Raw genomic sequence first — 10,427 nt, 5'->3', positions numbered from 1 at the left:
ATACAGTATGATGTCCCCTATAAAAAGTAGCATGTCCCCTTCAGCTGCTCTATATACAGAGAAGCATATCCCCAAGCTCCCCTATATACAATATGATGCCCCCAGCTCCTCTGCATACAGTATGATGTCCCCCACAGTTCCCCTACAGTTTGATGTCTCCCAGCTAATCTATACACAGTATAATGTCCCCCACAATTTCCCATATACAGTATGATGTCCCCCACAGCTCCCTATATACAATTATGTTGTCCACAGGTTCCTATATACAGTATGACATTTCCCACAGTTCCCCTAAATACATTATGATGTCCCCACAGCTCCTCTACATACAGCATGTCCCCACTGCTCCCCTATATGCAAAGATTTTCTCCATAGGTCCCTATATACAGTATGACATCCTCCACAGCTCCCCTACATACATTATGAGTCCTCATCACCTCTACTACATACAGCATGATGTCCTCCACAGCTCCACGAAATACAAAATGATGGCCCCCACAGCTCCCAGTATATAGTATGTTGGGCCCAGAGCCCCCTATTCACAGTATAATTCCCCACAGCTCCTCTATATACAGTAGAATGCCCCCCACAAGTACTGACTTATACAATAAACCCTATATACACACCGAACCCTGAGTCTGCCGACACGGTCAGTGTCCAAGCATGGGAGAGCGGAGGCTGACATCTTGTACTCTCTGTAGGAGGCTTTACGTCGTACAGGCCAGGTAGCAGTGGTAGGGGAGGGCGACCGTACTTCTCTGCTCTATCGGTGAATACAGCACCTACACAATTATCAGCGGTGGTTGATCCCGTTAGGCCTTTCTGTATGTGGGGGCTCAGTGTGGCCACCTCTCTGCTCCACTACTGCTCGGGCCATTTTGGGGATGGGGCCCTGTTTAATTTCCCCGACTCCTAATACACGACAGGATTAGATACACGGCTCAGCAGACAGTATCACACAGGATAGGATTAGATACACGGCTCAGCAGTCAGTATCACACAGGATAGGATTAGATACATGGCTCAGCAGTCAGTATCACACAGGAGAGGATTAGATACACGGCTCAGCAGACAGTATCACACAGGATAGGATTAGATACACGGCTCAGCAGTCAGTATCACACAGGATAGGATTAGATACACGGCTCAGCAGACAGTATCACACAGGATAGGATTAGATACACGGCTCAGCAGTCAGTATCACACAGGATAAGATTAGATACATGGCTCAGCAGACAGTATCACACAGGATGGGATTAGATACACGGCTCAGCAGTCAGTATCACACAGGATAAGATTAGATACACGGCTCAGCAATCAGTATCACACAGGATATGATTAGATACACGGCTCAGCAATCAGTATCACACAGGATAAGATTAGATTCACGGCTCACAAGACAGTATCACACAGGATAGGATTAGATACATGGCTCAGCAGTCAGTATCACACAGGATAAGATTAGATACACGGCTCAGCAATCAGTATCACACAGGATATGATTAGATACACGGCTCAGCAGTCAGTATCACACAGGATAGGATTAGATACACAGCTCAGCAGTCAGTATCACAAAGGATAGGATTAGATACACGGCTCAGCAATCAGTATCACACAGGATAAGATTAGATACACGGCTCAGCAGTCAGCATCACACAGAATAGGATTAGATACACGGCTCAGCAGACAGTATCACACAGGAGAGGATTAGATACACGGCTCAGCAGACAGTATCACACAGGATATGATTAGATACACGTCTCAGCAGACTGTATTACACCAGATAGGATTAGATACACGGCTCAGCAGTCAGTATCGCACAGAATAGGATTAGATACACGGCTCAGCATTCAGTATCACACAGGAGAGGATTAGATACACGGCTCAGCAGACAGTATCACACAGGAGAGGATTAGATACACGGCTCAGCAGACAGTATCACACAGGAGAGGATTAGATACATGGCTCAGCAGTCAGTATCACACAGGATAGGATTAGATACACAGCTCAGCAGACAGTATCACACAGGATATGATTAGATACACAGCTCAGCAATCAGTATCACACAGGATAAGATTAGATACACGGCTCAGCAGTCAGCATCACACAGGATAGGATTAGATACACAGCTCAGCAGTCAGTATCACACAGGATAGGATTAGATACACGGCTCAGCAGACAGTATCACACAGGAGAGGATTAGATACACGGCTCAGCAGACAGTATCACACAGGATATGATTAGATACACGTCTCAGCAGACTGTATTACACCGGATAGGATTAGATACACGGCTTAGCAGTCAGTATCACACAGGATAGGATTAGAAACACGGCTCAGCAGTCCGCATCACACAGGATAGGATTAGATACACGGCTCAGCATTCAGTATCACACAGGAGAGGATTAGATACACGGCTCAGCAGACAGTATCACACAGGAGAGGATTAGATACACGGCTCAGCAGACAGTATCACACAGGATATGATTAGATACTCGTCTCAGCAGACTGTATTACACCGGATAGGATTAGATACATGGCTCAGCAGGTAGTATCACACAGGATAGGATTAGATACATGGCTCAGCAGACAGTATCACACAGGATAGGATTAGATACACGGCTCAGCAGACAGTATCACACAGGATAGGATTAGATACACAGCTCAGCAGTTAGTATCACACAGGAGAGGATTAGATACACGGCTCAGCAGACAGTATCACACAGGATAGGATTAGATACTCGGCTCAGCAGACAGTATCACACAGGATAGGATTAGATACTCGGCTCAGCAGACAGTATCACACAGGAGATGATTAGATACACGGCTCAGCAGTCAGTATCACACAGGATAGGATTAGATACTCGGCTCAGCAGACAGTATCACACAGGATAGGATTAGATACATGGCTCAGCAGACAGTATCACACAGGATAGGATTAGATACATGGCTCAGCAGTCAGTATCACACAGGAGAGGATTTGATACACAGGATGAGGAGTGTAGTTCTCTGGATTAGCCAGCGTCCTATGACAGAAGTTGAGGGCACAGGAGCAAAATATTAATGACCAACTACTCCCATCATCCTCCGTGGGGTCGGCTGCTTAGTATTGTAGTTGCACAGACAGGTATTTTGGCTAAATATCACGTAACACCTCATGTATTGTACCGCTGGACCCTGTAGTGTTATTTGGGGGGACTTGGGGTGTCTGACATGCGGGGGACACATCTGCTCCTGTAGAAGGATCCACCTGTGGTAGGCCCAGGCCAGGAGAGAGCGGTCGGCCATCAGTATTTTCCTCCTGTGCGCCCTCTGCCGGTTATCAGGGGTTGCGGCCTCCATCAGCGCTGTGCCCGGGTTTTGGGGGGGGCGGGGGCTTTTCTCAGTAATGTTTTTTAGATTTCTTGATCTTTTCAGTGAAATGTAATAAAACCTTGGAGTTTCCACAGGAGCAGAGTGGGATTTTTCGTTTGATATCTTTTGGGTGCAGTATTGCCATTGGGCCACTAGACGGCGCTATATTATGTCTCAGATCCACAGAGGAGATGGACTGTGAGACTCCAGAACATTGAGAAGAAACAGTCAGGTGAGAGGAGGGGGAAGAATCCAAGACGCGTGACACCAAGGACGGCGGAATGTCATCTCTAATAGTGTCCGCTGTATCTAATCCTATCGTGTGTGACACTGACTGCTGAGCTGTGTATCTAATCCTCTCCTGTGTGATACTGACTGCTGAGCCGTGTATCTAATCCTCTCCTGTGTGATACTGACTGCTGAGCTGTGTATCTAATCCTCTCCTGTGTGATACTGACTGCTGAGCTGTGTATCTAATCCTCTCCTGTGTGATACTGACTGCTGAGCCGTGTATCTAATCCTCTCCTGTGTGATACTGACTGCTGAGCTGTGTATCTAATCCTCTCCTGTGTGATACTGACTGCTGAGTCGTGTATCTAATCCTATCATGTGTGATACTGACTGCTGAGCCGTGTATCTAATCCTATCCTGTGTGATACTGACTGCTGAGCCGTGTATCTAATCCTATCCTGTGTGATACTGACTGCTGAGCCGTGTATCTAATCCTATCGTGTGATCAGTCTGCATTGTGATTGCTATAAGTGTGTGCTAGAAGTGTGAAGATTAATTTAAGAATTAAAACCAGAAGGATGTATACAGACTGTGCCCTGCTACCTGCCACCATCGCACTCTAACAAGCATCTCTATTCTTCCGACAGGTATGTCCATCCACCCAGCTCTCCTGCTCTCCTGCTGTCTGTCTATGAAGGACACACAGTGCGTCACCCAGCTTTGCACATAGACTTGCCTCTGCACCTAGCATTCACATGGTATGTCTTTCAGCTAACCCCAGCTTACCCCAGTGTTATTTATGACCTTGTTTACTCTGGCTTGATCATATACATCTGGTCCACTCTTAATTGTCTGGCCAAGATGAGCAGAGACCACTCCTCTCTGCTTCACACCTGACTGCACTTAGTTGTACATATATTGCAGAGTACAAGTCTGCATAGACTTCAGTCTGCATTGTGATTCCTATAAGTGTGTGCTAGAAGTGTGAAGATTAATTTAAGAATTAAAACCAGAATTGAACCAGAAGGGAACTGAAGGTAACTGGACACAGTCACTGTAAACAATGTTTCTGTTTGTTTTCACTTTCACCCCAATAATCCTTCACTTTCTGCTAATTCCCCTAATCCCTACTCCTAGTAAGGAACTGTTCATCTCTTCTTCAATCCTCCCCATCCACCTCACCTCCGCCTCAAAACTGTTCCTTAACATACAATCCTCTGTCTCCAAACACAGACAGCCCCCTCATGCCCTCTCCTGCTCCCACCTGCTAACACTTTCTCTGCTCATTCTCACTGCTGGTGATATCTCTCCAAATCCTGGTCCTCCTCACCACATTCCCACAGTCATTTCTACCTCCCATCCACGCTCTATCACAACCTTCCGTAACCTCTCCAACCTTATACTCATTCACCCAGCCCCCGCTTCCCCAGTCCCACTAACAGGAGCTCTGTGGAACGCTCGCTCTGTCTGCAACAAGCTTTCCTACATCCATGATCTTTTCGTTACTACCAAACTCTCCTTCCTCGCCATCACCGAAACCTGGCTCACCCCTTCTGACACAGCCTCTCCTGCTGCACTTTCGTATGGCGGCTTCCACCTTTCTCACACCCCCCGCCCCAGCAGCAAACATGGTGGAGGAGTTGGTTTTCTCCTGTCAGATACCTGCTCCTTCACCCCAATCCCACTGCCACCCTCTGTTACCCTCCCTTCCTTTGAGGTGCACTCTGTGCGCATCTACTCCCCCTCCAACCTCCAACTGGCTGTCATCTACCGCCCCCCAGGGCCAGCCACCACCTTCTTTGACCACTTCACCACCTGGTTACTTCATTTCCTTTCCGCGGACATCCCTACTATCATCATGGGCGACTTCAACATCCCCATTGACACTTCCCTCTCAGCTGCCACTAAACTTCTATCTCTCACTTCCTCCTTCGGCCTCACTCAATGGTCTTCTACAGCCACCCACAAAGATGGCCACACACTGGACCTCATCTTCACCCGCCTCTGCTCCCTATCTAACCTCTCTAACTCACCTCTTCCTCTCTCTGACCACAACCTGCTCACATTCTCTTCCCTCTTCACTCCATGTCTACAATCCCCACCCCACAAACTTTCACACCCTCGCAGGAATCTTAAACACCTTGACCTACACTCATTCTCCGAATCCCTCCTCCCTCTTACAGATATAAGTTCCTTACACAATGCGGATGACGCTGCCGCTCTATATAACACCACAATAGCTGTAGCTTTGGAATCCGCTGCCCCACTTACACATACCAAAACTCGCAAAATCAACAGACAGCCCTGGCACACCAGCCTGACCAAAGAGCTGAGGCGAGCTTCCAGGGCTGCTGAGCGCAGATGGAAAAGATCCCACTCCAACGAGCATTTCATCGCATTCAAACAGTCCCTCACTACTTTCAAGACCACACTCGCCACAGCTAAACAAACCTACTTCTCATCTCTGATATCCTCCCTGTCTCACAACCCTAAACAGTTATTCAACACCTTCAATTCTCTCCTCCGCCCCCCAGCACCTCCTCCCTCCCCACTCATCTCAGCTGAAGACTTTGCCTCATTTTTCAAGCAGAAAATTGATAACATCAGGGACAGTTTTGGTCAACAACCCCCAGAGCCCTTCCTCCCGACTTCCCAGCCCTCCACCTTCAAAACCAACTTCTCCACCATTACAGAAGATCGACTCTCCACTCTACTCTCAAGATCACATCTCACCACCTGTGCACTCGACCCGATCCCATCCCACTTCATCCCAAACCTCACCACAGTCTTCATCCCAACCCTAACCCATCTCTTCAACCTATCACTAACAACTGGTGTTTTCCCCTCAAGCTTTAAACATGCCTCCATCACACCTATCCTCAAAAAGCCCTCTCTTGACCCATCCTCTGTATCTAGCTATCGCCCTATATCACTTCTCCCATACGCCTCCAAGCTACTGGAACAACACGTCTACCTTGAACTGTCCTCCCATCTCTCTTCTTGCTCCCTCTTCGACCGCTTACAATCTGGCTTCCGGTCACACCACTCCACTGAAACTGCCCTTACTAAGGTCACCAATGACCTCTTAACTGCCAAGAGCAAGCGACACTACTCTGTCCTCCTCCTCCTGGACCTGTCGGCTGCCTTTGACACAGTGGACCATTCCCTATTATTACAGACCCTCTCATCCCTCGGCATCACAGACTTGGCCCTCTCCTGGATCTCATCATACCTAACAGACCGGACATTCAGCGTCTCCCACTCACACACCACCTCCTCACCTCGCCCCCTATCTGTCGGAGTCCCACAAGGTTCAGTCCTAGGGCCCCTGCTGTTCTCTATTTACACCTTTGGCCTGGGACAGCTCATAGAATCTCATGGCTTTCAGTATCATCTTTATGCTGATGACACACAGATCTACATCTCTGGACCAGATATCACCTCCCTACTAACCAGAATCCCTCAATGTCTGTCCACTATTTCATCCTTCTTCTCCACTAGATATCTGAAACTCAACATGGACAAAACAGAATTCATCATCTTTCCCCCATCTCACGTGACCCCCCCTACGAACCTATCAATTACAGTAAATGACTGCCCACTCTCCCCAGTCCCACAAGCTCGCTGCCTCGGAGTAATCCTTGATGCTGATCTCTCCTTCAAACCACATATCCAAACCCTTTCCACTTCCTGCCGACTTCAACTCAAAAATATTTCACGCATCCGTTCATTCCTCACCCAAGAATCTGCAAAAACCCTAGTCCATGCCCTCATCATCTCTCGCCTTGACTACTGCAACCTCATGCTCTGCGGCCTCCCCTCAAACACTCTCGCACCCCTCCAATCTATTCTAAACTCTGCTGCCCGACTAATCCACCTGTCCCCCCGCTATTCCCCAGCTTCTCCCCTCTGTCAATCCCTTCACTGGCTCCCAATTGCCCAGAGACTCCATTACAAAACCCTAACCATGACATACAAAGCCATCCACAACTTGTCTCCTCCATACATCTGTGACCTCGTCTCCCGGTACTTTCCTGCACGCAACCTCCGATCCTCACAAGATCTCCTTCTCTACTCCCCTCTTATCTCCTCTTCCCACAATCGCATACATGATTTCTCTCGCGCATCTCCCCTACTCTGGAACTCTCTACCACAACATATCAGACTCTCACCTACCATCGAAACCTTCAAAAAGAGCCTGAAGACCCACCTCTTCCGACAAGCCTACAACCTGCAGTATCCACCGATCCACCAAACCGCTGCACGACCAGCTCTACCCTCGCCTACTGTATTATCACCCATCCCTTGAAGATTGTGAGCCCTCGCGGGCAGGGTCCTCTCTCCTCCTGTACCAGTTATGACTTGTATTGTTTAAGACTATTGTACTTATTTTTATGTATACCCCCCTCACATGTAAAGCGCCATGGAATAAATGGCGCTATAACAATAAATAATAATAATAATAATACTGACTGCTGAGCCGTGTATCTAATCCTCTCCTGTGTGATACTGACTGCTGAGCTGTGTATCTAATCCTATCCTTTGTGATACTGACTGCTGAGCTGTGCATCTAATCCTATCATGTGTGATACTGACTGCTGAGCCGTGTATCTAATCCTATCCTGTGTGACACTGACTGCTGAGCTGTGCATCTAATCCTCTCCTGTGTGATACTGACTGCTGAGCCGTGTATCTAATCCTCTCCTGTGTGATACTGACTGCTGAGCTGTGTATCTAATCCTATCCTGTGTGATACTGACTGCTGAGCCGTGTATCTAATCCTATCCTTTGTGATACTGACTGTTGAGCTGTGTATCTAATCCTCTCCTGTGTGATACTGACTGCTGAGCTGTGTATCTAATCCTATCCTGTGTGATACTGACTGCTGAGCTGTATCTAATCCTATCCTGTGATACTGACTGCTGAGCCGTGTATCTAATCCTATCCTGTGTGATACTGACTGGGGAGCTGTATCTAATCCTATCCTGTGATACTGACTGCTGAGCCGAGTATCTAATCCTATCCTGTGTGATACTGACTGATGAGCCGTGTATCTAATCCTATCCTGTGTGATACTGACTGCTGAGCCGTGTATCTAATCCTCTTCTGTGTGATACTGACTGCTGAGCCGTGTATCTAATCCTATCCTGTGTGATACTGACTGCTGAGCTGTATCTAATCCTATCCTGTGATACTGACTGCTGAGCCGTGTATCTAATCCTATCCTGTGTGATACTGACTGGGGAGCTGTATCTAATCCTATCCTGTGATACTGACTGCTGAGCCGAGTATCTAATCCTCTCCTGTGTGATACTGACTGCTGAGCCGTGTATCTAATCCTCTCCTGTGTGATACTGACTGCTGAGCCGTGTATCTAATCCTATCCTGTGTGATACTGACTGCTGAGCCGTGTATCTAATCCTATCCTGTGTGATACTGACTGCTGAGCTGTGTATCTAATCCTATCCTTTGTGATACTGACTGCTGAGCTGTGCATCTAATCCTATCATGTGTGATACTGACTGCTGAGCCGTGTATCTAATCCTATCCTGTGTGATACTGACTGCTGAGCTGTGCATCTAATCCTCTCCTGTGTGATACTGACTGCTGAGCCGTGTATCTAATCCTCTCCTGTGTGATACTGACTGTTGAGCTGTGCATCTAATCCTCTCCTGTGTGATACTGACTGCTGAGCTGTGTATCTAATCCTATCCTGTGTGATACTGACTGCTGAGCTGTATCTAATCCTATCCTGTGATACTGACTGCTGAGCCGTGTATCTAATCCTATCCTGTGTGATACTGACTGGGGAGCTGTATCTAATCCTATCCTGTGATACTGACTGCTGAGCTGTGTATCTAATCCTATCCTGTGTGATACTGACTGATGAGCCGTGTATCTAATCCTATCCTGTGTGATACTGACTGCTGAGCCGTGTATCTAATCCTATGTGATACTGACTGCTGAGCCGTGTATCTAATCCTCTCCTGTGTGATACTGACTGCTGAGCTGTGTATCTAATCCTCTCCTGTGTGATACTGACTGCTGAGCTGTGTATCTAATCCTGTGTGATACCAGCTGGGATTAGATACACGGCTCCCCGTTACACCCATGTGCTTCTCTATGTTCCTACAGTTGCGTTTCGCTCCACAGAGGAGGAACCCAGGATCCGACCACTTGGGATTTGTGTGTAGTCTGTTGCCATGGAGACACATGGTCGTGCATAGAAGCTGCAGGCGCAAATTGGAAGGTCTGTAACTGACTATTTGATACTACAAACTTAAAAACAATTAAAAAAGGGTTGCAAATGTATTCACACCCTGTAAAATGTCCCTATAGCTACGAGAAATCCCCCCTCTATAATCCGCAGTGACCGGAGATCAGCGGCTCAAAGAATGATTGTAAGAATTCAGCAAAAACTTCACACAATAATTAATGAAAGCAAATCATCAGACAGGAAAGTATTTGCTCATCCTGCGCCTCCTGGTTCATGGATATAATGCCAGAACTGAACACCGAGCAAAAGGATAGGGCGGCAGGGATGATGTAACTGCGGGGTCCGCAGAGGGATCAGTGGCGCCTACTAGTGGTCGTCACACGATAGAAAATTACATCACATAAATATTTGTATTTCTAGCCCCAGAAACAAAACTCCTGCACAGTGCGCCGCCTGCTGGACAATCAGCATTACTACATTACTCCCTGTATACAAATTCAGTATTCACTGCTCCCCGTGCTGGACAATCAGCGTTACTGCACTGCTCCCCTGTACAGTAGTCACTGCGCCCTCTGCTGTGTAATCAGCGTTACTGCACTGCTCCCCTGTACAGTAGTCACTGCGCC

General features: G+C 47.6%; 1 protein-coding gene across 2 annotated transcripts in view; it reads left to right on the top strand.

Annotated features, from left to right (window-relative positions):
• Positions 1–4,019: 4,019 nt before the first annotated feature.
• CFAP100 (cilia and flagella associated protein 100) overlaps positions 4,020–10,427 on the top strand; it is a 105,574-nt gene continuing 99,166 nt past the window's right edge. Inside the window, exons 1-2 of one of the 2 annotated variants that reach the window (XM_073575013.1) lie at positions 4,020–4,231; positions 9,720–9,834. The gene's annotated coding sequence lies outside the window, so the exon portion shown is untranslated. Of the gene's footprint in view, positions 4,343–9,719; positions 9,835–10,427 lie in introns of both variants that reach the window. The other variant, XM_073575012.1, reaches the window with a different exon arrangement.

This window comes from Dendrobates tinctorius, unplaced genomic scaffold (assembly GCF_039654945.1).
Source record: "Dendrobates tinctorius isolate UK_male_01 unplaced genomic scaffold, ASM3965494v1 ptg000041l, whole genome shotgun sequence".
Taxonomy (NCBI): Eukaryota; Metazoa; Chordata; class Amphibia; order Anura; family Dendrobatidae; genus Dendrobates; species Dendrobates tinctorius.
This window is presented reverse-complemented; position numbering and strand designations above follow the sequence as displayed.